The 23,016-nt window shown below is 42.3% G+C and overlaps 1 protein-coding gene across 1 annotated transcript in view; it reads left to right on the forward strand.

Annotated features, from left to right (window-relative positions):
* TMEM108 (transmembrane protein 108) overlaps positions 1 to 23,016 on the forward strand; it is a 160,788-nt gene that overhangs the window by 119,761 nt on the left and 18,011 nt on the right. The window lies entirely within an intron of this gene.

Here is a 23,016-nt window from a genome sequence, read left to right on the forward strand (position 1 = left end):
CTTTGGGTCTTCCAAAGGACTATTTTACACTAATGACATTAAGAAATATAAATTCAGATAGCACCTTTTAGCCTTACTCTGTGTGTTTTACCATTATTAAACACAACAGTAATCACAATAACAATGTATCTGAAGTAAATTTAGGACACAGAAATACAGTAATACCTCCACAACCTTGTGTTGATCATCTGATCTTTGTGGGAGCTTCAAGCCATGGCAGTTGGGTTGCTGTTTAATAAAGCAAAATACAGCTTCATGACTCCCTACACTGAAGAAGAGAACATAGCCAGCAAAGGCTGTTTATTTTCCTTTTCTCTTCTGTTATCCCACTGAATTGTTTTTTTTCCCAAGATCTGCTGTTGCCACACAAAGTGTGTGGTAGTGTCAACAGCTGGAAGGAAATGATTCACTAGAGGTTGTGAATGGTGTCCTCTCATTCTCAATGTAGAGCACAACCTGGTGTGGTAGAGGTCCTCCCTGACCACCTGCTTACTTTGAATATTTTCTGATGACAGTCTAGCAGGATAAATGCCAACCATCAAAACTTCAGTTTAAATGCTATAATACAAAGGTAATTGAGCCCCAGCAGCCATGGGGGAGTGACAGAGAAAAACAGGTAAGCACAGCAGGATGGACTTGGGTACCATCTGGCTTCAGGAGTTCTTCATTACCTGGGTTTTCTCATTCTCTCCAAATTACTTCTGCTAGGGAGGGGTTACCCTCTGGAAATGAGCTCACTCTTTTTAGGTACTAGAATGAATATTAACATACCTAATTTTACATGTTCACATTTGGTGATTTCTGTCTAGGAACTCACAGTTTGAATGGATGTGGGAAAAAAACTCATGGAAAAGTTCATTTTTTTCTCACATAAAATCCAATATGTTTCTAATTTTGGCCATTTTTTTAGACCTGTGGTCTTTGGACCATATTTTTCCATCTCTGTACTTCAATGCATTAGTTCCTAGGAATTGAATTTGATTCAGAAGAGGAGTTAGCAAATTAAAAAGTAGGATTTTTTTCTCATAAGTTATTTCATTCTGGATATTGAGAAGTGAGTAACCTTCACAATGTCAAATTTAGAAGCACACAGGCCCTGTTTGCCTTCATTTTACCCATGGTTGAGCCAGCATATTTTGATTAGCCAGGGATCATTTAGATAATCCTTTAAAAGTCTGGCCAGTTTCATCAGTCTTTGTGAACCTACTGCACCCACATAGTTGTTTTGGAAAGCACCAAAATCAGATCTTTACGATGTTTTTGTCTCTCAGAAGCTACAAATTGTCACAAACAAAAGGGTTTATTTACTGGTGGCAATCTGGTTTCATCTTAATGCAATATTTGAGACAGTGTCTTGGCTAATCCTGTTCTTCCTAGATGCCGTTATCTGCAGTACCACTGAAATACAAACCTGATGGTGACCTTCTGTGCAGCTATAAATGTCTTAGCTTACCCCTGCACTCTCAAGGGCCTGTGACTTTATGGTGTATTAGAGGAAAAAGTAGCTCATAAGGATCTTGGGTATCCAAATCTTTATGTTCACTTGTGTGTCAAAGCTGTTGAACCTGGAAGGATTCTCACATGCCATGTGTATCCATGTTGGATATACCTGCACCATCTATGCCACAATAATAAGAACAAGATGTGGGCCTAGAAACTGACAAAAATGCAAACCTCAAAGCTGCCAAATTAAGTAAAATTTGTCAGAGAAGCAGTGAAAGCATCTGCAGGCTGCATCTCATGAATTTCATAAGGAAGAGAATTCCACCAAATTGGGGCCAGGCATATTCCAGATGGCACAGATGGTTTAGCAAGTGACAGATTGAAAACAGAACCCAAATTATGAGCAAGTACATAAACAGAAATCAAAATTTCTCCAATAGGTAGGAATCAAAGCCTGAAGGGTCTTCAGAGACAATAATAACATGTTAATTTTAAGCCTTAAGAAGTAGCCAAGTTGAATGCCTGAATAGGGAAGGAAGATGACAAGTTGTGAGAAGAGCGCGCAGCTTTTCAGTAGCTGCCAAGTTTGGAGAAGATTCTTAACAAAACTGAGAGGCAGAAAATGGCCCCCCAAATGCAGCTATAGTCCAACCTGTAAACTGCAGAAAAGCAAGTCAAGATTTCGTTAACTGGCTCATTGCAAAACCAAAGTCTGAATATTGAATGGAAAAAATCACATTGTTATGTCTTTTTTAAACAAAATCCACTTCAGACTAGCTTATATGTCAGCCAATTTATAGATGGGTGAAAATGTGCAAATTAGAAAAACAGTCAGTACCTGTGACCATGTGAAGAAAATGTGTGAAAACAATAGGAGCAATGAAAGAAGAATCAGAAGTAAGAATATTTAAATATCATTAAGGGAGAGAAGGAAATCACAGCAAAGTTAATCCTCAGAACGACATGTGGGGAAAAGCGAGAGGGATCTTAGCTCTGACTTTAACAAAGACTATTTTATTTTCCAGTAATACAGGCCACCCTATTCAAATCAAATTCAAATCTTCAAATTCAAGACAGCAAAATGTTTTAGTTAATTGATTAATAATTACACTGTAGGGGCAGTATAAGAACTTTTGAGTGTGAAATACCAGTTACAGGTTTGTGTGTGTGTGTATGTGCACACACAGATATGTTTATACACACAGACATGTAAAATGCATGGATAGAATTTTACAGCTGCGTCTCCTACTCCCTTTATGCCAGTGGTAATACGGCTTCCAAACAGCCATCCTTTTTTGGTAATGCTGTCCTTCATTGCTAATTAATCTCTAGATGTTAAACAAGGGCTGTGGGCCTTATTCATGTGTGAGAGTTGGTTTTGTGGCCCAGGGAAGGATTTCTGTAGAATCAGAGTGATTTGGGACATGCTGTGGAGCTGGCATGCTCTCTCTTAATACCTCCTAGGCTTTTCCTGACAATAGGGACAACAAGTATTTACCTGGTAAAAGGTCAAAGTGATAAAAGCAGTGGCAGTTTGGTGTTTCAGGCATGGTTAGCTCTTCTGTGTGGTACTTTTGCAGGGAGGCTGTGGACATTCTTTTCCTGCTCTTTTTTGAAGAGCTGAGCATGTTCCACCTCCTATAGCCACATGAAGAAGGCTGGAGAGCCTCAGTAGCTCTGCTCTGTCGCTCTGTCCCACCATCCCACCATACACACGTACATTCCCCTTCAGTTTTCAGCGTGGCAGAGGGCCATTCAATCTGGAGGTTTTGTTTATACTTTTATCTGGCCAAGTGCACTAAATGCACATCCTCAAGATCCAGGTCAAGCTCTGGATTTATTCTAATGTGCATCCAAGGAGCTGTCTTAAGCAGAACTTGGAGAACTTTGGTGTAAAACTGTATCATCACCCTTCTGTCACTCACTGTCAGAAATAAAAAAAAATAAAAAAAAAAAGAAAAGAAAAGAAAAGAAAAGAAAAGAAAAGAAAAGAAAAAAAAAAGAGTATGTGTAGCCTATGAACAACCCATAAAATGTCTGTGAAAATTAAGTGGGGAAAAGAAACCTCCTGTCTTTATGTTGAGCAGTTTTTCCTGCTGGCCAAACAGGTCACCCCTTTTCTTCATCTTTTAATCTGGTCTATATGCAATATCATCTCTGTACTCCTTCCTGGTTTTTTATTTTCCTGTCAGTCCCTGCCCTACTCCTTGCCCCACTGTCTTTCTGAATTTCTTTGATATTCAGATTGACTCTAATATGCTCTCAGATCAAGCAGCAGAAAAAAAGCAGTAATTTAAGTCACATTATTAATCCCAGATAGGCACTAGAGGTTTCTCCCCGTACTTGCCTCCCTCCCCTCCAAACATCACCAGAATGTTTTCAGGGTCTGATACTGCCTGCCTCCTCTGTCTTTCCTGAAAAAGGGAGAAAAATCCCCTGTGGGTGGAGAACACAGAGACCCTAAAGCCTCTTGTCTCCTCTGATGTTCAGCACGTGCCGAAGGCGTGGAGGGAGGCGAGGCAGCACTGCCAGGGGGAAACGTGCTGGGCTCCTTGGGTAAAGGCAGCAAGCCTGTAGCTTAATGAATCAGCGGCTTTCATCTGAAGAGGGGCTTGCACAACGTCGCTAATTGGATTTCTCTGAAGAACTGCAGGTCCTAGACCATCACCTGGAAGGAGAAAGTGGTAAAAAATGTGGACAGACAAGGTATGGTGTTGCTTAAAGGAAAGGGAAACTACTGGGCTGGAGACAGTGTCAGCACCAGCCTCCTGTGGCTGCTGTGATACAATGGGGCCCACATCACTGACAGCATCTCAGGCACAGCAGGAGACCCTATTAAAAACAGGAGAAAACTGCCAGCCTTCCTACAGCAGCAGAACCTCCTGTGTGACAATTTATCCAGCCCCAGAGGGATGCCAGCATCCCTGGGGGTGACATGTACATTCCCACCTTGCTCCCCCATCCCTCACCCTCACTGAAGTTGTGCCATCCATCTTTGGGCTCACCCTGCTGACTCCACTGTCTCTATGGGGTGTCTGATGTGGATGCTGGGGGCACTGGCAGGCAATCCCTTGGGAGCACCTGGTCAGGAGGTAGGAGCCTGCATTAGGGCTATGCCAGGGAGCAAACAGGTGACAGCTAATTAAATGTGGCTTTAGGCTGTAGTCACTACACCTTTGAAGAGAGGATTAAAGGAAAAATGCTTCAGCATGTTCTCTATTAGAAAAGAAGTGTTTAAAGTCATCATGTCTGCCCCACCATATATGGAGGTGGAGATGTTCTTTCAAAGGAGGCCTGTGACAATATGTGGTGGGCTCTCACTAAGCAGGAAGACACAGATACTGAGAAATTTTCCTGATGACTGGGAATTCCCTTGCAATTCCTTGGATGTCCATATTTTGCACCTGCTGGAGCTGCTGTTGACTTCAAAGGAAGCAAAGAGACAAATTTGGTTTCTATGTGTGTAAGAGGGTGAAAGCTTTGTCAGAAACCAAACGGAGTCTTCAAACTAAGAGTAGATTATCTAATCTTTTTTTTTCCTTATTCCCTCTATTACAATGGTTAATTTTTGGAAGTAATTTTGTTCTTTCCCTTTCACAGTTTCACTTCAGATGCCTGATCCAGCCTAGTACTTTCTCTCTGACCTCACAGTCTGTTGCCATGGAAATTCAGCTTGGTAACTTCAGTGATGGATTAGGCAGAAGACAAAAGATAGACTGGATAGGAAATTGTTACCAAAAATCCATAAAATAAAACTCCTTAACACTAACGTGGCATTAAGAAGCAGGCATTCTTTATTTGGTGACAAATGTGTGAGGGGATATTTCCATCAAAATATTGCCCATGCTAAGTACAGAAAAGGCTCTTGTTTATATACATATGGTTATATAGTTTATATATGTATAAACATATATTATAGTTTTATATATATACATAGAGTTTACATACATATTCATTGATTTCCTAGAAGAAACATACATATGATAATAATTTCCTTGAAGTCATCAGTGTATTTCCTCCCTCATCAGCACATGTGTTCTCTTGTCCCAGGGGTCTCTCTGGTGGGCTTTGGTGGTCACTGACCCTGATGCTGTAGTTCACTGCCTGATGAACACAATATTACTTCCCAAATATGGAGCTGAGGGGACACAACTAGTCTGGTTCATTACTTTGGAGATGCTTGACCAACAAAATGTATTCTTCCATCCCTCTCCTCAGTTAACGTTTAACATAATAATCTTCACTGCGTGGTATCAGAGGCTAGTGGTTTTGCAAAATAATAATTGTCTTTTCCCTACCAGCAAATAGTTCTTCATCTGGAAAAATTTGCTAAAAGGACAAGACTGGTTGTGGCTGTGCTGCTACCAAGTGTGAGGAAGCTGCTGAAAGCAAAGTCCTTGATTTGCTACACGATGCCTGGGATTGGGCTCTTGACCAGCTCATATGTGGCTGCAGCAGGAAAATGGCATACCTGGCAGCCCAGTGCTGGAGGAGGGGGTTCAGTCTGCCTTTCCCCACTACAGGTGGGTCACATCTCGGTAGCTTTCAGACAGGTGCCAGAATTTCATCAACATTCCATCAGCCCTTGCTGGGAATCAGGGATACTAGGGCTGGTCTATATGGCTGCAGATCCTTGATTTTCCAAGCCAAAGCACACAAGGCTCCCTCAAATACCTGCTTTTCTGTGGAAGGTCTTGTAGAAATCCCCAGTAAGAAGCTCTCTATTAGCAAGACAAAGCCAGAGACCCATTTAATGTCTTACTGCACCTAATCTTTGCTGTAGAAAGTTGTGGAGGGCATGCTTGCCCCTGTGGGTTTACGTGATGATTTCAGTGGGTTTCCAAGGTGGGTGAGCAATGCTGCTGCCCCCATGGAGTGCTGCAGGTGTTTCTGAGGGTGCATGGATAGGGCCAGATGTGCAGCATCTGATCAGCTCCTGAGAACCCTGCAGCTTCCAGGGTGCTGCTTGACATTTTGGTACAATCTGACGACTTGCAGCGTGTGCCCAGAGCACTGTATTGATGTCACTGTGCTGGATGTGGGCCAAGCATCCAAAGGGCAGTGAGTTGGTTAGCACGATAATCACGTTGCATCCTAGTCTCTCCATATGACAGAGCTTTCCATTCCTGTTCATGACTCTGCCACATTTTTCTCTAAGGGCAAATATGACTTAAGCAAAGTGGCAGAAGGGAAAGAGACTAGTCAGCATTCATCAGGGAAAAGAGGTATCTGTGGCGTAAAACAGTAATATTTGGGATTATAAACATCAGAAACAACTCCCACCACTGCTGGATACAGTCTGTTTGGTCTGATTAATCTTTGAGAACTGAAAGCCCCCAATAAGCAACAGGAGTGCTGGAAAAATAATAACACAGTGAGGGTCAAGAAGCCTTGGGGTGGCAGGGTCTTCCATGTCCAATCCAGCAAAAAGAAGGGGGAGCTGACACATCTCAGAAGAGGTGGTGCCTCTTCTCTGAGGGATGAGAGCTGCAGCAGCTGGAGACGTGCAGCTGGCTGCAAGCAGTGTTTAACAGCTGGCTTAACATCCAGCCCTACCGAAGGGCAGAGCTGTCCTCGCTTCATGGGAGTTATTTGGGTTCCCAGCATGATTTTATGCTCATGCCAAGGATTAGAGCAGTGCAGGGCCTCTGCCATTCTCTGAAGACAGAGTAGGGCACAGGAGCTTGTACAAAATGAGAGCCAAGCTAAAGGTTTTGGCTAAAGCCACTTTAGACTGGTAGAAATCCTTTCTCTGATGGCAGTAGCCCCAGGATCAGGCCTTGAATCTTTGCATCTTTCTTTGAACAACCATGAATCTTTTTTAATGTGGGTTTAGGTCATCCTAAGAATTTGTCAGCATTCCCAGCCCTGAATTGAACTCTGGAGTCAGAGTTCAGCTGCACCTGGGTTTGTGCAGGCTGGATTTGGTGGCATTGCTTTGAGCTCCCTGGATCAAGGGCTGTCAGTTGCTATGTGCTGGTAGTGGGCTTAGGCTCATGGAAACTTGCTTCTGGCTGCTTTTTCCAATTTCTTGGGCACAGCTTGGCCACATAAACAAGCAGAACATGGGTAAGCAGAGCATAGGGAAGGAAGAGGGCAGTAACGCACCCATCCAATTTCTTCTTTATGGCAAGGATGACATGAACCAGCAGTCCTCTGCTATCAAATTTGGTATTTTAATGGAGGATGTAGAAATATTGTTCATGCAATGCATAGCTTGTGCCATACATTTTCCACCGTCAGTCTGAAACAGAATGCAGATTGATAAGATCCGTATTTGACTAGTAAAGCTGTAATATCGCCAAATGAACCAGAAGAACTTTCAGCTGAGTGGCAGAATCCTTAATGTATCTATACAATACTTCAAAGTATTTGCAATGGATTTATTTCCAGCTGGGTCTAAATTCTCCAGCAAACTCCAAATTTATTACCTCTGTTGTGTGCAAAATACCTTCTTTATGCCTCATATCGGCTTCCTTTCAAACCAGATGGTACTTAGAGTTTATGGCATACTACATTATAGTCACTTACCATCATACATACTGTGTTCTTCCATGGCTCTAAATGTTAAAGGACACCTTTTTGCCCTATTTGAAAGGAGGGGGAGAGTAGAAAACACATGTATTAGCAAAATTGCTGTCATTTATTTCATCACATCAAGGCTGAAATAACCAATCCATTATAAGGGAGGTAATACATCATCCATTATTTGCTGCTTGCTATGGCAAGCCACTGGCTCAGCACATACAGACTTATGGATTTGGTACATGGAAAACTGGAGTGAATGTGCAGTTGTGACGAACAAAATTAATGCTAATATTTACTGCTCTACACAGCTGCTATATATCAACAGCTTCCCCCTCCCTTCCTATTTGCCCCCCTCTGTACATGCAGGCAAATTTTCCAGCTATTTAATTTCCATCCCAGCTATCACTCAGTAGCAAGCTTGTCAGCAGGGGCTCTGACCCTTTAGAGGACAGAAATGGAACAGAGGCCTGAGGGAGGTTGGTTTGCCATGCCACTGTGACCTCCTCTTTGGCTGCTGTTGTGCCTGTGTGTGCAAAGAAGCTCCAGAAGGATTCTGCCTGCGAACTTCTCTCTCCACAAAATAGTTTAATCAAAATGTTTTGAATCAGGTGGAGGATGTCTGGCTATGCAAAGCAACAAATTTGCCATCAAATGTCTTGAGCTACTGTAACAACATAATACCTTATAGTGGTGTAGAAATAGTATGCTTCTTACCTTATAGTGGTATATATATAGTATACTTCTTATTTTTATATCTAGAAGGTATATGTCATAGAAGATAGATAGATAGATAGATAGATAGATAGATAGATAGATAGATAGATAGATAGATAGATAGATAAATAGACAGACAGACAGACAGACAAATAGGTCTGTTATATTCTTACAAAGCCACCTGGTTGCAACACCCCATAATAAGATCATTTATTTAAGCCCCTGCTCCACTGATGGCAGGGTCAGAGTGAGGCATAAGTAGGTTGGATCAGCTGTGTCCTGCCCCACTTTGATTTGGAAGAGGACAAGACCCCATGGGGACACAACAGGCTCTGTCTTTGCACTCCCAGGAGCTGCAGACAGCCCTTCTGCAGCTTCATAAGAGGTTTCCTTTGGCAAATCCTGGTAAAGCAAGGATAGGCCAGGCAGCATGGCTAATGTCAAGGCTTCAGTGACTTTCCATGTGTTCCCTGAAGTTCTTTGCATGCAGACTTAGGTTCCTTTTGAAGTAAAGCAGAAACAGCCACATGTCCAAGCCTGCCTCTTCACAATCTCTTGTCTATTGATGCAACAAGGCGAGGCTTGGTGTTTATAGTTTCTGGACTCATTAACTACATGTTCAGGAAGTGGATCCATAAAATTAATTAACCCTGAATGATGCATCAGTACTCCCTACGGTGCAGACATCAGCCCTGTACTCCTATTTTTGGAGCATGGACAGCAAGAGCACACTCCAGGATTAGTTCTGGCCAGAACATAGCTACTCCACATGCACATCCCAGGCAGCTGAGCCTGTGCTACATCACTTGCCCTTTGGAAAGGCAGAGAGAAACACCAGGTAGCCTGACCGCCAATGTAACTTGTTTCACCTGCAGTAGAACAAAATCACTGCTGCTATTGTAGTGTACCATTATTTTCTGGGTCTGAAATGTTTTTCTAATCAAATTTTACTGTTTTCCTGAATGCTGAGTTGCAGGTGGTTTATAACTACCACTATCCTATTATTTTTAAATAAGAATGCTGTATGCTCACTGAAAATCAGAGTGGCAAACCTCCTATTAGTCTCTCCACCTTTCAGCATTCCCATGTCACCCTCTTTAGCTAAATGGGAGTTGTGTGATGCACCTTGGGGAGCAAATCCCCATAAACATGCAAACACTGCAACCTATTTCTAAAGAGGAACAGCTGTACTATTACACTTGGTTTCTCAAAACAGCCAGAAGATAATGGGTCCAGATTTGCCCTCAGCTCTGCTTCTGTAACCCCTGTGATTTCAGTGCCTTGTAGGTGCCTCATGGATGGGCAGATCCTGCTTCCCCTTGTGTATTGTTTTGTCCTAATCATTGTCAGAGCATCAGGGTGAGATTGAACCTGATGGGGAAGCCTGGTGGCGCAGGTGGACTGTGCAGGTTTTTTGTCTTAGAAGTGTGAAGTAAAAATGGCAAAACAGGTATCTTGGTTCTTGAGAAACAGCTGTGTTTTGCCCTTCATCACCAAAAAAATGTATTTCAGCATCTCAGTGACCCTTCCTTCTGGTGATCAAGATATGGGCATTTGTGTATCAGTATTTCTGTATTTGCCAGGAGAGCTTGAGAAGGAGCAAAACAAGTCATTCATGGCTCACTAGAGCAGTGAGTGGTTGCAGCTTTTGACAGCGTGACAACTGAGTAATAACATGTTTTCACATGGTGGCTCCACGTGATGTCCTCGGTGTCTTCATGCTGTACTAGAGATTCCCTGTCCCAGGGAATGACATGTGAAAGGGGGTAGTTATGTGGTGTTTCATAACCACTGCCTTTGGCTAAGGATGTTTATGCAGTTAGGCTGGTCAGAAGGTTTTCAAGTGCAAATAGTTTTTAGCTAAAAAGGGACTAGAGGTAAACCAGCTTTGTTTGTTTGTCAGTGTATCTTACATGCAACAAAACAAGTTGTTTTTTAAGCACCTGACTCAAATTTGTCCTTGAACCTTTCGATACAAGCATTTGGAGCTGTGGCTTGTACCTCCATTGGCTTGTACTTTTAAAAAATCTCATTTGATCCTGCCAAAACTGCAGAAGGCAAATATGGGTACAAGTGTTCCTCAGACAATGACAGGATGACTGCAATGTCCCTGCAATGCCTAATATTGAGCAGGCTCCTCACCCAACCAACGTGTCTCAATATGAAAGGCATAAATATGTCAGATGATGATAAAACCCCTGGGCAGTCTTTGTGAGCATGGTTCTGGCTGTGGTCTGGGCTTCAAGGTTCAGCTTGAAAGATGGGGTTGCCAAAGCAGGCGGTGAGCAAGGATCTGGGGGAAGTCTTACACACGCTCCCGATAGTCATCGTGGTAAGGCTCCTGTCTGTGAGACATAAGGAACAGATTAAAATTTCCCTAAACAGCCTATGATTAACTGATGCTAAGAGCAAAAATGTCTCTTCTAGGAAAGAAGAAAGCCACAGTCCCACTCAGGAGCATGTAGGCTCTTCCAGAGCTAATTTATGATGGAGGTGTGGGAATTGTTAATTACTTCTGTGGTAACAAAACCACCGTTACTGCCTTAGATCCATTTCTTTTTCCAGGCTCTTCCCCAGTTTTTACTTGTTCCTAATTTTCTCAAAAAAGTTCCTTGAGGGGTAGCAATGTACCTTTCAGGTTTGGCTCAGTCTAAAGATGAATATTTTGAGAACTCTCAGCAAAAGCAGCCTGGCTATTTTTATGATATGTGGGCATGAAGAGAAACCAGCTATTCCTATTTGTTCCGGTTGCAGCTTCTCTGACCTCATAACTCAAGAAGAGCTGATGCTAGGAAATTTGAACCCAGCTTGTTTTATAGACCTCAGTGATGAAGGAGAAAACAGTTCATGTCTGAAGAAAATCAATATTTCTAGAGTTGGGAGCAATTAAAATTGAAGGCCAAATTTTGCTTTGAAATACAGCAGCATAGCCCTCCTGAAATGCCAGTCTGAGGGCAGAGCTCATCCTGGCACAGTTTGTACATATTGATGAAGAATTTAATTTTTCCTAGAACGTTAAACTGAGGTTGAAGGGAGGAATGTCAGATTTAATCCGCATGAGAGGCCCGGTTCCAGCTCTGATGCCATACTCTGGGCCAAAGTACAAATAATGTTCATTCAGCAAGGAGTAAATATCTCAGCCATGTCAATGGGAAGGTTTGTGCAATGATCAGAAAAAGGATTTTGCCATATACAAGCAATTAGCTTTTTCGGATAACATTATTTATCCTGAACATAGTTCTTACATCCAGTATTGCTTGAGAAGAAAATATCCCATCTTCCATTCTTACTTTATTCTGTTCCCTTTTTTCCTTCCTCTGTCATTCACCCTACTCCCTATCTTGAGGTATCAGCTTTGTTCTCCCTTCTTCCTTTCCTTCCTTACAGCAATTCTCTGCAGAGGTTTCCCTAATATCTTACCCATTCCAGGGAGTAATAAAGAGCTAATGCTGGAATTCAAGTGTCGTTTTGGGGCTTTAACTCGACATTTTGGTGGCAGTAGAGAGAGACAAACCTTGAATTTTTAGAAAACCCAGAACACAGGTATGGTTAACATCTCATCAAAATATTGAGGGATCAGTCACATAAATCTGTTAAGTAAGTTTGAATCAGCCTTTGACTTGAGTTTTTTATTAGGTGAATTTTCTTGCTTCTGTCAAGCTGAGCACTTGAGTGAAATTCCAGATAAAATTCCACCAGATCTGCCCCTTCATCTTCAAATAAGCTTCTTGACCTAAGAAAAGCCACTGTAGACTGCAAATCGTTATAGGGAAGAGACATATTAAAACCCCTTAAACCCATAACATATTTACAGAAAGTGGATTTTTCCAGCTCCTGCCTTTATTGAATTGCCACGTGCTATATCAGGCAAACTGCAAACAAACAGCTCTTATGAAATCAAGTCTTCCTACTCCTAAACCATCAAAAGACACCTCCACAAATGACCCAGCCATCCCCTGACATCTCCTGACAAAATTCTCTGCTTAGTCTGACAGAGGTGTCCCCCAGCAAAGCCCTCCAGGTCTAGCTGAGGTCAATTTGTCAGCTAGGGCTCTGTTCCACCCAGTTCAAGAGAATTCTACCTCTTGTGGTTTGGAGGCAGAGCACTCCATTCTTACACCTCAGCTGAGTGTCAATTGTCATGATTTATATTTGGGGTTAAGCAAATGTGGTAATGTCTTCACTTTGCATTAGGAGACATCCTTTTAAATTGATTTTATATTCATAAGCTGCGTGCCATGTGTACATGGTGGAAGATTTTTCCATATGTAGAGATAATGCCTCCAAGTGAGTAATTTTGCTCAGGGACTGTAATAGAGACTGACAAGGAGACTCAAATGCCTGGATTTTTATCTCCTCTCCTATTGGAGATGATGCTGTGTGGACACTTCAGACCCACTTCAGAATGCTCCCTCTGATTCACAGTACTGCCTTCCTTGGGCAGCCTGTATCGGTAGCTTTTTCTAACTTCCAACAAATGAAATACCTTGATATGTATACTGGAAAAGGAGGTAAGACCTAAAATGCAATAGATTGCATTTTTTTCCAATTTGTTTATTGATAAAAACATGAACAAAATATAAACATGAAATATAAATGTGTGTGTTAATTATAACTAATACTGGTATACCCAGACATACTCCCTCGCATACCTCTGCCTGTGGGTGCACAGGAGGAGCAGAGGAAACTCTTCAGCATAATCATACACCCATCACAAAAAGACATGTAAATGCATCCCACAAGGTGCCTGCTAGGAATGGATTTGCATAGCTGCCACCAGCAGCTCCTAGTGTGTGCAGGGTGAGTTTGATCATACTCATGCCTGTGAACAAATGAGTGAATGAATGAATGAATGAACGGGTGAATAATTTTTTTTTAAATAGAGAATGCAATTGGTTATTTTGTCCTACCATCTAAAAATATTTTGCCATCCATCCATGTCCTCTCTTTTCCTTCTTCCCCCTTGAAATCAGTTCATTTGTTTGAGGCTAGTGGCAGCACTGTCTCAGGAGGGAGGTGTAAGGAGAAGCATGCACTGACACAACCCTGTTAATGGACTGTGCCACCAAGACTGGAGCTCTGGAGGGGTCAGTCTGCACTGCTGGCTCTCAGGGGGTGGTAATGACAGAGTGCTCTTGGTGTTGCAGCTGTCCAGCTACAGAGCCAGCCCCTGGATGGCTCCAGCTTGGCACTGCTCTTTGGGTTTCAGCAGGGCCAGATGACTCACACAAGCTCAGCTTGTGTCAGATCTGTTGCTCTACAGAGCCTGCGAGACAGTTGATATGTGTGTTGCTGGACCAGGAGCTGAGAATGAAGGGTTAGGTGGGACCTGCTCATCCCACGGGTCCTGGTGCTGGGAAAGCTGAATGAACCACTTCCATCCATCCATCCATCCATCCATCCATCCATCCATCCATCCATCCATCCATCCATCCATCTCCATCCATCCATATTTATCTATCCATGTGGCTGGAGAGCTGTGTTCCACCAGCTATTTACCTCCACCTGTTGTGAATAATTAATACCCTCTAGAGTTAAATAGCCTTTATGGAATCACACAGGAAAAAAATTAACCTGCTGTAGAAAAAGATCTGAATCTTCATTAAAACTTAAAGGATTTTAAAGAATAATTTCTGCTGCAACCTGCTGGTTTTATCCCTGCTAAGTTTTCCCCATGACTTTGTCCCTTATGGGCTGCATGGCAGCAAGCAGGGAAGTGCAACTGATGCAGTGTGCAACTGGCTCCAGAGCTGTTGATGCCCTCCCTTTCTCACCAGACAGTTGTTTGGGAGCTACAAAGGGAGAAAGATTTAAAATGTTTCCCTTTCAAGCAGCAGTGAAGCACAGCAGCTCTCTGCAGAGTGACTCAGCCTGCCCTTGGGCACATCTCTTTTGCTGCCATTCCAGAAACAGTGCAGCAGAGCTCTCCAGCCACATCGTCTCCCCTTCGTCCCCATACCTGTCCTACACTCACATCAAGGTCCATCAAAAGCAGCAAGATAGAGCTGTTCAGATAATTCAGTGCTACACAGACAGTCCTCTTACATCAGAAGGGTTTTGTTGAGGGAGGCTGTGCTCTTCCTGTGCCTCCAGAGATGCTGGATAGGTGACTGTGAAGAATCAGCTAAAATCTCCTGCTCAGATAAAAGCTTGGTGTCAGATGTTTTGCTTTTCAGTAACGCTACATATATATAAAAAATAAACCTCTCTTTTGTTTTCAGGGGTTATTTTTAAACCAGCTTGTAAGAATTGTCATCATATTCCTCTTTTAATCATGCTCTGCCAAGAGCAGCTGCTCCAGAGCTGAAAGGGTGTTTGTGTCCAGCTGCTCCCAGGACCCCAGTGAATGAGCAGAGACAGTGCTGCCTCTGTTTCAGTTCAGGGTTGGGCCTTGCATCACTCCCTCTCCTCCTCTCTTCTGGAAATATCACCTCTGGACTGACTCAAAACCTGGATGTTTTAGCCCTGTTAAATAATTATTGGGACAGTTATATGTCTCTTAAAACCACAGGCTTATTAGGAAACCATAATTTTGGTCTGTGCCTTAGGTACATTCTTTTACCCTCCTTTCAGTCCATTCTAAACTATTCCACATACATTTTTAATATGTGCCAAAGATTTCACATAGGAAAAGAAGCAAAATTTGGAAACAGCACTGGATAAGTTAGGTAATATGATGTAATTTCAGGGAATACGTCTGGATATTTTTTTTCCTCCTGCATGGTGTGTGCCACGTAGCTTGGAAGATCAGCTAGTGCCTTGGACACGTGCATGGTAGCCTGAGCATTTTTCAAGGGACATGCTGAAAAAATGAAGTTAGCCAAGCCTGAACCCAGTGCAAAGAGCTATACAGCCTTTGAACTTCAATTAGTAACTAAACACAAAGATGAATCTGACTACAGAAATTAAAAATATTTCAGGGAAAAAAAAGCCTGTAAAGCACCCAAGGCACTGCTGATAAATATGGAACACTTGTGTCTTACGAAATGTATTTTTTCATAATTATCAGTATATGGATTTGTACTGTTCAAAGCCCAAACAGTGAATGTTCTGTGATGGATGCACAATAAAACAGGACTAATTGGAAGCATTAGTTTAGACAGAGGCAGAAGTTGACATGGAGCTCTGAGGAAGAGATGCTTTATATTACCATAGCAAGTACAAAGTAATTTGCAAGCTAAAATCACACCACCTTCACAAACAAATCTTTGCAAACTGTTGCTGTGTCATTTTTTCCCTCTTTTTATTTTATTACATGTCTGATAAATATCTTGGACTCAAGGTCATCTTCAGGAAATAATTGTAAAGCAATAGAAATGTTGCTGTAGGTGCTGCTGTGTTTCTGGCAATGTAATTGACAGTGAGTGAACATGCAGGAGCAGCTCCCAGCAGGGACACTTTGGAATAAATATACAATAAAGAAGCACAGAGGAATGGCAGAGTAATGTAACTCCATAAAGAGCTGAATTCTGTACATCCCCTCAAAGCTCTTCTGTGCTTTCGTCTGTGGTTTAAGCCTGTAAGAGCAGAGGTACATGTCAATTTTACTGCTCCCCCTGCTTTATCTGCCTGCTCTCACCCCAGTCCCAGTTCAGTAAAGTGTGATCATGTGTGACACTTCTGGCACGTGGGTGATGCCACCGACATCAGATGGAAGCAGCTCTCGCTCCAGTGCCTTTCTGAGGCAGCACTCAAAACAAAAGTCACATTCTGATTGCATGAAGATACAACCTTAGGCAGGTTTCTTGTTACTGCAGGGATTTCAGCCACTGATCTTGGTTCACACCAGATAACTTGTTTTTAGCCACTATGTACAAGTTACTGTTTGTGAGTAATCATGGGCTAAGCAGCTGTTTTACACATCTTTGGTATGCAAGTACTCGAGTTATTTAAATCTCCTATTTGACCAAAACACCGATTTCCAACAAACAAGGTAAAGGGGGAAATTAAGCATCCAAGTACCCAACCAGGGTTGTGCTAAGCTATCCCCGTGGCTTCAGATGGTCCACCCAGTACCCAGACTTGAAATGAACAAAAGATGAACCTTTCCATTCCTTTGACTACTTCTTGCAATTCTTAACTGCCCTTCATCTTCATATTATTTCTTACTCCTAATTTGGTTACTGGTCTTCAACTCCCAGCTGTGTTTTACTTCTTCAGGTCCATTTAATGTTTCCTCTGTTCTCCTCTGAGAGTCATTTGTATGTTGAATAATCTTTCTAATTGCACAGGAGTTGTCCTGGATTTATGCCACTGCAGCAGAAGCCACCATCAGTCCCAGGGGACTTTTCCTGACACTGCTCTCTATGGTCCTGGAATTGGTACCTCAAGCAAGCCTTCTGTCCTTTGAACTCATACTGAACAGAGCTGAAACTCTGCACTTAAAATATGTCCTTTGTATAATGCTTCTTGATATTCCTTCCTCTTGGTGTCCTGACCTTTGCTAAGGCTATTGCTAATATATTCTCTTAGCCACGGTAGTTAATGCTAATGCAAGGACTGATGTTCTCCTGCAGCTTTAATGCTGATGTGCCACACTTAGTGCTCTGTCTCCAAACAGAATTATGTCCTGATATTGCACTTTACTGTGGGAGTGATTTTGCTGTTCGGGTACAATGACAGCTGAGAATGCTTAAAAAGAGAGAGAGGGGGGAAAATGTAATAAGGTAAAAGTGTGACTAGACACTTATGTCAGTATTATCATTGGATTTCATGGGAATGTAATATCTGACTGCCACACCAGCATCTGTCTGGTGAGGACTCAGAGTGATGTTTAATTGTAGTTCATTCAAAGTACTTGAACAGAAAAGTTCTTTGTTTGTCAACAGCTCCACAGCACCCTAGTTTCAAGTTTATGTTTTGCATATTAATAAATTAAGTCCAGACTAAGGAAAACTGGAAAAGAGCAGTGTAGGCAGTAAAAACATGTTATTATCTATTTCAGAGATGAATTTGTCTTTCCAAACACACCTCTGGGTATGTTTGCACTTGCACTGTTTCTAAGGAAACAGTCACAGCTGTGTTGGAAGTTTGTTGCCAATGCACCAGCAAGTCTTGAGCCCTCTCTGAGGCCCAAGCAGTCACACATATTAAGGGCAGTGCAGTGAAGCCAGGTGCTACCACTGAGGTAGGCACTGACACTACCAGAAATCGAATGTCCCTGTTCCATGGCTGGCATTTCTGCATTTCCACCAGATAAAAAATCAATAGCCTTCAAGAGCAGAGCAGCTGGGTCACGGGGAAGAGGCACATCTCCCTGCAAAGCATTAGGACAAGCACCTCTCAGCTTGGCTCCTGCAGTGCTTTCTCACCATGGGACACCCATGTACTTTAAAGGCAGAGCTGTGTGTGTACTTGGTACTCTTGGTAGCCACCCAAGGTTGCCACAGCTTTGCACAGCCACCGTGCTCTTGGAGGGGAGATGTGCAGGGGAGAGATAGAAGAGCAGCTGCCCTCTATTTTGCCTTCTGATGCCAGCTCCCATCAGCAGTAGCTGAAAAATAAGCACTGTGATTTGGAAACTGTTATTTGGGAAAAGTTATAGCCTGACTGAAATGAAATGAGGCTCCCAGTGTCATTTCTGGAGGGGGAAGGAGAGAGATAAGATGTCCACGTCATATCACCAGCAACATAACTGGTATTAACGAAACAGAAGTCAAGGATGAATGAGCATTGAGGCTGAGCTAACTTTCACATCAAGAGAAGATCCCTGAAGGGCTGTGTGCTGACAGGGCAACATGGAAAAGCTGGTACACTTAATCTCTTCACAAGGGCTGTTCTGTGAATAATCAGAAGTTGTTAGGGTTGTCACTCCAATTTCCTTCCAAAATAAAATTAAGTGTGGAGGTGATGACATTTCAGAAATGGGTAAAGTAAATTCTTTCCTGAGTATAAATAGAGGCAGGTTTAACCAGAAAGGAAAGACAAATAAAATATCTTACCTGTAAAGTACTGTGAGAATAATGCTGCAGTAGGGGGTCTGCACATTATTATTGCTGTAATTCCAGTTATTCTATGTTGATGGTGTCAAGTGCCAGCCCGTCATGTGTAAAGCAAGATGACCTCAGTCCACTATGAACACTTAAATCATTGAATGTAAATGATGCTTCAGACATGCAATATATTCCTGTGAAAAGACAAGACCAACACATGTTCAAAATTGCATTCCAAAGCAGAACACAAATAGTTGGTAGTGAATCTTTTATTTCTTTTTAATGCAAATGGGGATGTAAAAAGAGGCCATCTACACAGGAAGGTGAAACGTTTTACTTTGTTGTGTAACTGCAATCATGGTGAATTGCAAATACGAATTGCAGAAGTGAATGAACTGGAGTTGGTAGAGCAGATTTTTATAAAGTGAGATCCCCTTCCTAACTTCACATGTATTTCCATTTAAATTACTCATCCCCTGACTAACCAAATACTCTGTGTCACCGTGTCATCTCACCCTTCTGTTCCTTGTGTACAATACTGCGTATCTCCACCTCTTGAATCGAATTCAGCAGCAGTAACACCGAGTGAAATACAAGCAGTGGAGTCCTGCTCTCATTAGCAGAAATTATATCCAGCTCCTGCTGTGACCTTACTTATAAGTACATATGATTTACTACACCAACTTGAACCATCATTCCTTCCAGACCAATACCCAGCTTCAAAGCATGGAGAAAAATCCATATCTCAGTACCTGTGCAATCTTGCAATTCACCTAATGGAGCAAAAACCCCATTCTTCACCCCTGCAGCCAGCAGCTGGTATTTTCAAGAAGGGAATTTGATCTTCCCCTTTTATCTTTTTATGTCCTAATGCAACATGCACCTCTGACATTCTGGAGTTCCAGGAATGCACCTGTTTTTTTGCTGTGCAGGTGATTTGCTGACCCTCTCCGGCTATAGGCAGAGCTCCCTGGAGAGTAGCTCACAGAGCATCCATGTGGCTCAGTGTGGATGGACCAGGATCAATATCCAGGTTATTCTGAAATCAGTTTAGGCTGAAGCCAGGTTCAATTCAAGACTGCAAAGAGGCAATACAAAGTTGTGTCGCAGAAGCCAAAGGAAAGCGGTCTTTAGTCTGTAGGAAGGACAAATAGAAACACAAAGTAAGAACTCACTTCTTTCCCCAGTAACCTTACATCCACTCCAGAGGCTTTGCTAGCCTGTATAATCCAGCAGATAATAAAATCAGATAATAAAAACAGCACGTTCCAGCCTTTCTGTCTGATTTATGTGCAACCTTACGTCCTTGTGCTATTCGCACAGGAGAAAATCTGGACATGGAAACTTTCACTCCCTATTATATTCCAAGTCTATCTTGGGAATAATTTCCATTTACATCTGACCCTTTGTATCCCCAAACTAGTCCTCAGTCCCCCATACCAGAAATGCTGACTCCCTTGATTCTGACCTAGTTTGCTTCCCACTTTCCCAGATGATAAACTGTAAATAACTTGCGCAATCCTCCCTGTCCCCTTCCCATTTACTCGCTCTGAGGCAGTGTCCCTTTTCCTTCAACTGGAAATAATCAAAAAATCAGAATAAAGCTTTCGTGCAGGTAAATATAGTAATTACTTTCTAATTGTATCTTACCTGCTCATATAACAAACCAGTGCAAGTTCCTCATTACCAGCTCTCTTTGGAGATCAAGCACAAGGATAACCAGGCACTTGGAAATAATAATGTGTTTGAAGGGGGCGTAAGTAATAAATCATCCAAATTACTTTCAGTGAGCAGATGAAATGACAGAAATACCTTCAGGGTTTGTAGAAGTTAGTCAGCCTGTGCATAACTACAGCATCCCTCCTGGCTGCAAGATCTGTACCTGCAGCAGGAGAATTTAAGCACAGCTTTTGCAAGTAGAGGAGAAGTTCTGCACCGTGAAAGCAGGGGGATCCACAAGTGGTGTGCTCTGCCCCTCACCAACCTCACCAGTTGTCATACAGTGTGTTACAATATTTGAAATCAGCCATGGATCAGGAGTTAGTGGGAAAGATAAACATAGGGTGGAAGAGGATAGATAGACAGGGTCTGTTCCTTTAAATGTTTCCTTAGAAAAGACAAGTTGAAATGACTGTGCTGTAATGAAAGAGTAACTTGAGTCCAGAATAAGCATCCTTGATTGATAGATAAGTCAGTGTAAATTACTTAGAGCTGGAGGCTGAAGAAATTAGGTTTGGAAAAGACATATCATCTGGTGCTGGAATCAAATGCCTTGGACTTGGTTGCCTCCAACAGCAAGTGGAAGGATTTTGAAAGGAATTCAGCAGGCCTAAGAGCTGTGTGTTTTTGGAAAAAAGACTTATGCATGAAGAAGTGGCTCTTACTTCCTCATGCTACCCAGCACTTTCCAGTTCAGCAGGTACCAGGCATCTTGCCTTGAAGTGGCCAGGGGAGCTGATCCATAGTGTGCTGTTTCTCTGAGAGGCAGCAGCTCCAGTTTCAGCTGATTTAGTGTTTGCCCACTTACCCTCTAATATATGAAAGAAAAATGCTTCCTAATGCATCACCATGGAAAAGCTGTCAGGCCCTGTTCTAGTACACTCTTTATGCCAATGTAGTGTTGCTCTGTAGAGCTTATTGTTCACTTGGTGTTCTGTAAAAACTGGTTCTGAATGTCCAAAGCAGTGGGATTTCATCTCCTGGAAAGCATCACAATAGAGGGACTGCATCTCACCTTTTCAAATATCACTTTTATTTATTCCTTTACGGTTTGCTTTATGATGATGCAATCTAAATAGGTAGAGGGGTATGAGGTGGGATTCTTCTCACCTAATTTTCATCACCTGAAGGATGGACACCAAGTTAAAACTCATCATCCTCAATGTGACCACTTTTGCTAATGCAGGAGAGGTGCCTCTCTGAGGTACTAGTCAGCCTGTGGATGGAGTAAATTGCCTCCCAGAGCCACGGCTACCTTCGGCCAAGCATGTGACTTTTATATATATGTGAAGTTACTCACTGTTTGGGGAGCTTTCAGAAATCCTTTTAGGATGGCTTTGAATCTTCCTTTCCCCTTTCTTATCAGTGCTTGGGAAATGGACACCCTGGCTTGAGTTAGCATCAGTGACACCAACTACATCCTCTCTTTGGCAAGGTCCTATTTTAAGCTTTTCATCAGAGGCCACAGCTATTTGTGTCATTGTCAAAACTCTTCAAAAGGTCTGGTGACATTGATGGTAGGTCCCTTAGAAGCCAAAGGTTCTGCAGTAACATAAATAGGATCAGCAGCACTAAGTGCAGGTGAAAGAAAAGCCAGCTGCACATCCTTTCTGTCTCCCTTGGCAACAGCATCCTGCCAACAAAAACTGCTGCCAAGTCAAGGCTGGAAAGGAAGGGATGTGCATTTGCAAAGCTGGGGCTGGACAAGCTTTGTGTGAGGGGGGAGCTGTCAGACCAAGGAACGCTCATGTGCTTTTGAAATTATTTTTGGTTTGTTCCATGTGCTTTTGGACAAGGGAATGCACAGAGCCTCTGTCCTTATGAAGAGTTTTCATCTGAAATTCCAAACGACAGTCTTTGCAGTTTTGGACCATATGTTTCCATCCATGACAGCACACAGGGAAGAAATCTGTGGTGAATTACTACTTACAGATGTGGCAAATCCCCCAGTAAAGGTTAAAATACGTGGCATGGTTCTCTTGTTACACCAGCTGCAGCTTCGTGCTAAATCATTGTTTCAGCAGCAAGCTCTTAATCAGCCCCAAGTTCTAGAAACTGCTAAACAAGCTGATATTTTTAAGGACCTTTTTTTTTTTTTTTTTTCCATAATGCACTAAATACCTTTATTTTGAAAAACCTTCAGACTGGAAACAGGGCAAAAAGTAGACTGCAAATAGCAGGGAGACAAGGAGCATCATCACAAAAGCACAGAAATGCAAAGCTGACCTAAGCTTATTATTCGTATTCTGTTTTTCCACATCCTTCATGACATTATCATGCCTGTGAAGACAGAGTTTGTGTAACTGTGGGTAAAATATGCTTTATGATATTTATGATTTATATGATATATACACCAGCCTACTCTCCTGTTAGGGACTTTGTGCCCACAAATCAGCACTGGTGTCACCATCAGGGTCCACACAGCTGCTAGTGCTGCCAGATCTCAAACCTATTGTCACAACACCATTTCTTACAGATTTAGCCACAGTGTCAATAAAGACATGTGGTGAAAACATACCTATTTCTAAGGCCTGAAAAAAAATCAGGATGTTCTCACCTGGTATGATAAAAGAGAAGAAAGAACTGGTTTTTCTCTCTAGAAAAATATTAAGAATTAATTTTGTGAGGAGTCTGTGTAACAAACTGCTTGGGCTGTTGCAGCATCCTTGGATGCAACAGG

The sequence above is a fragment of the Parus major genome, chromosome 2 (assembly GCF_001522545.3).
Source record: "Parus major isolate Abel chromosome 2, Parus_major1.1, whole genome shotgun sequence".
NCBI classification, from domain to species: Eukaryota; Metazoa; Chordata; class Aves; order Passeriformes; family Paridae; genus Parus; species Parus major.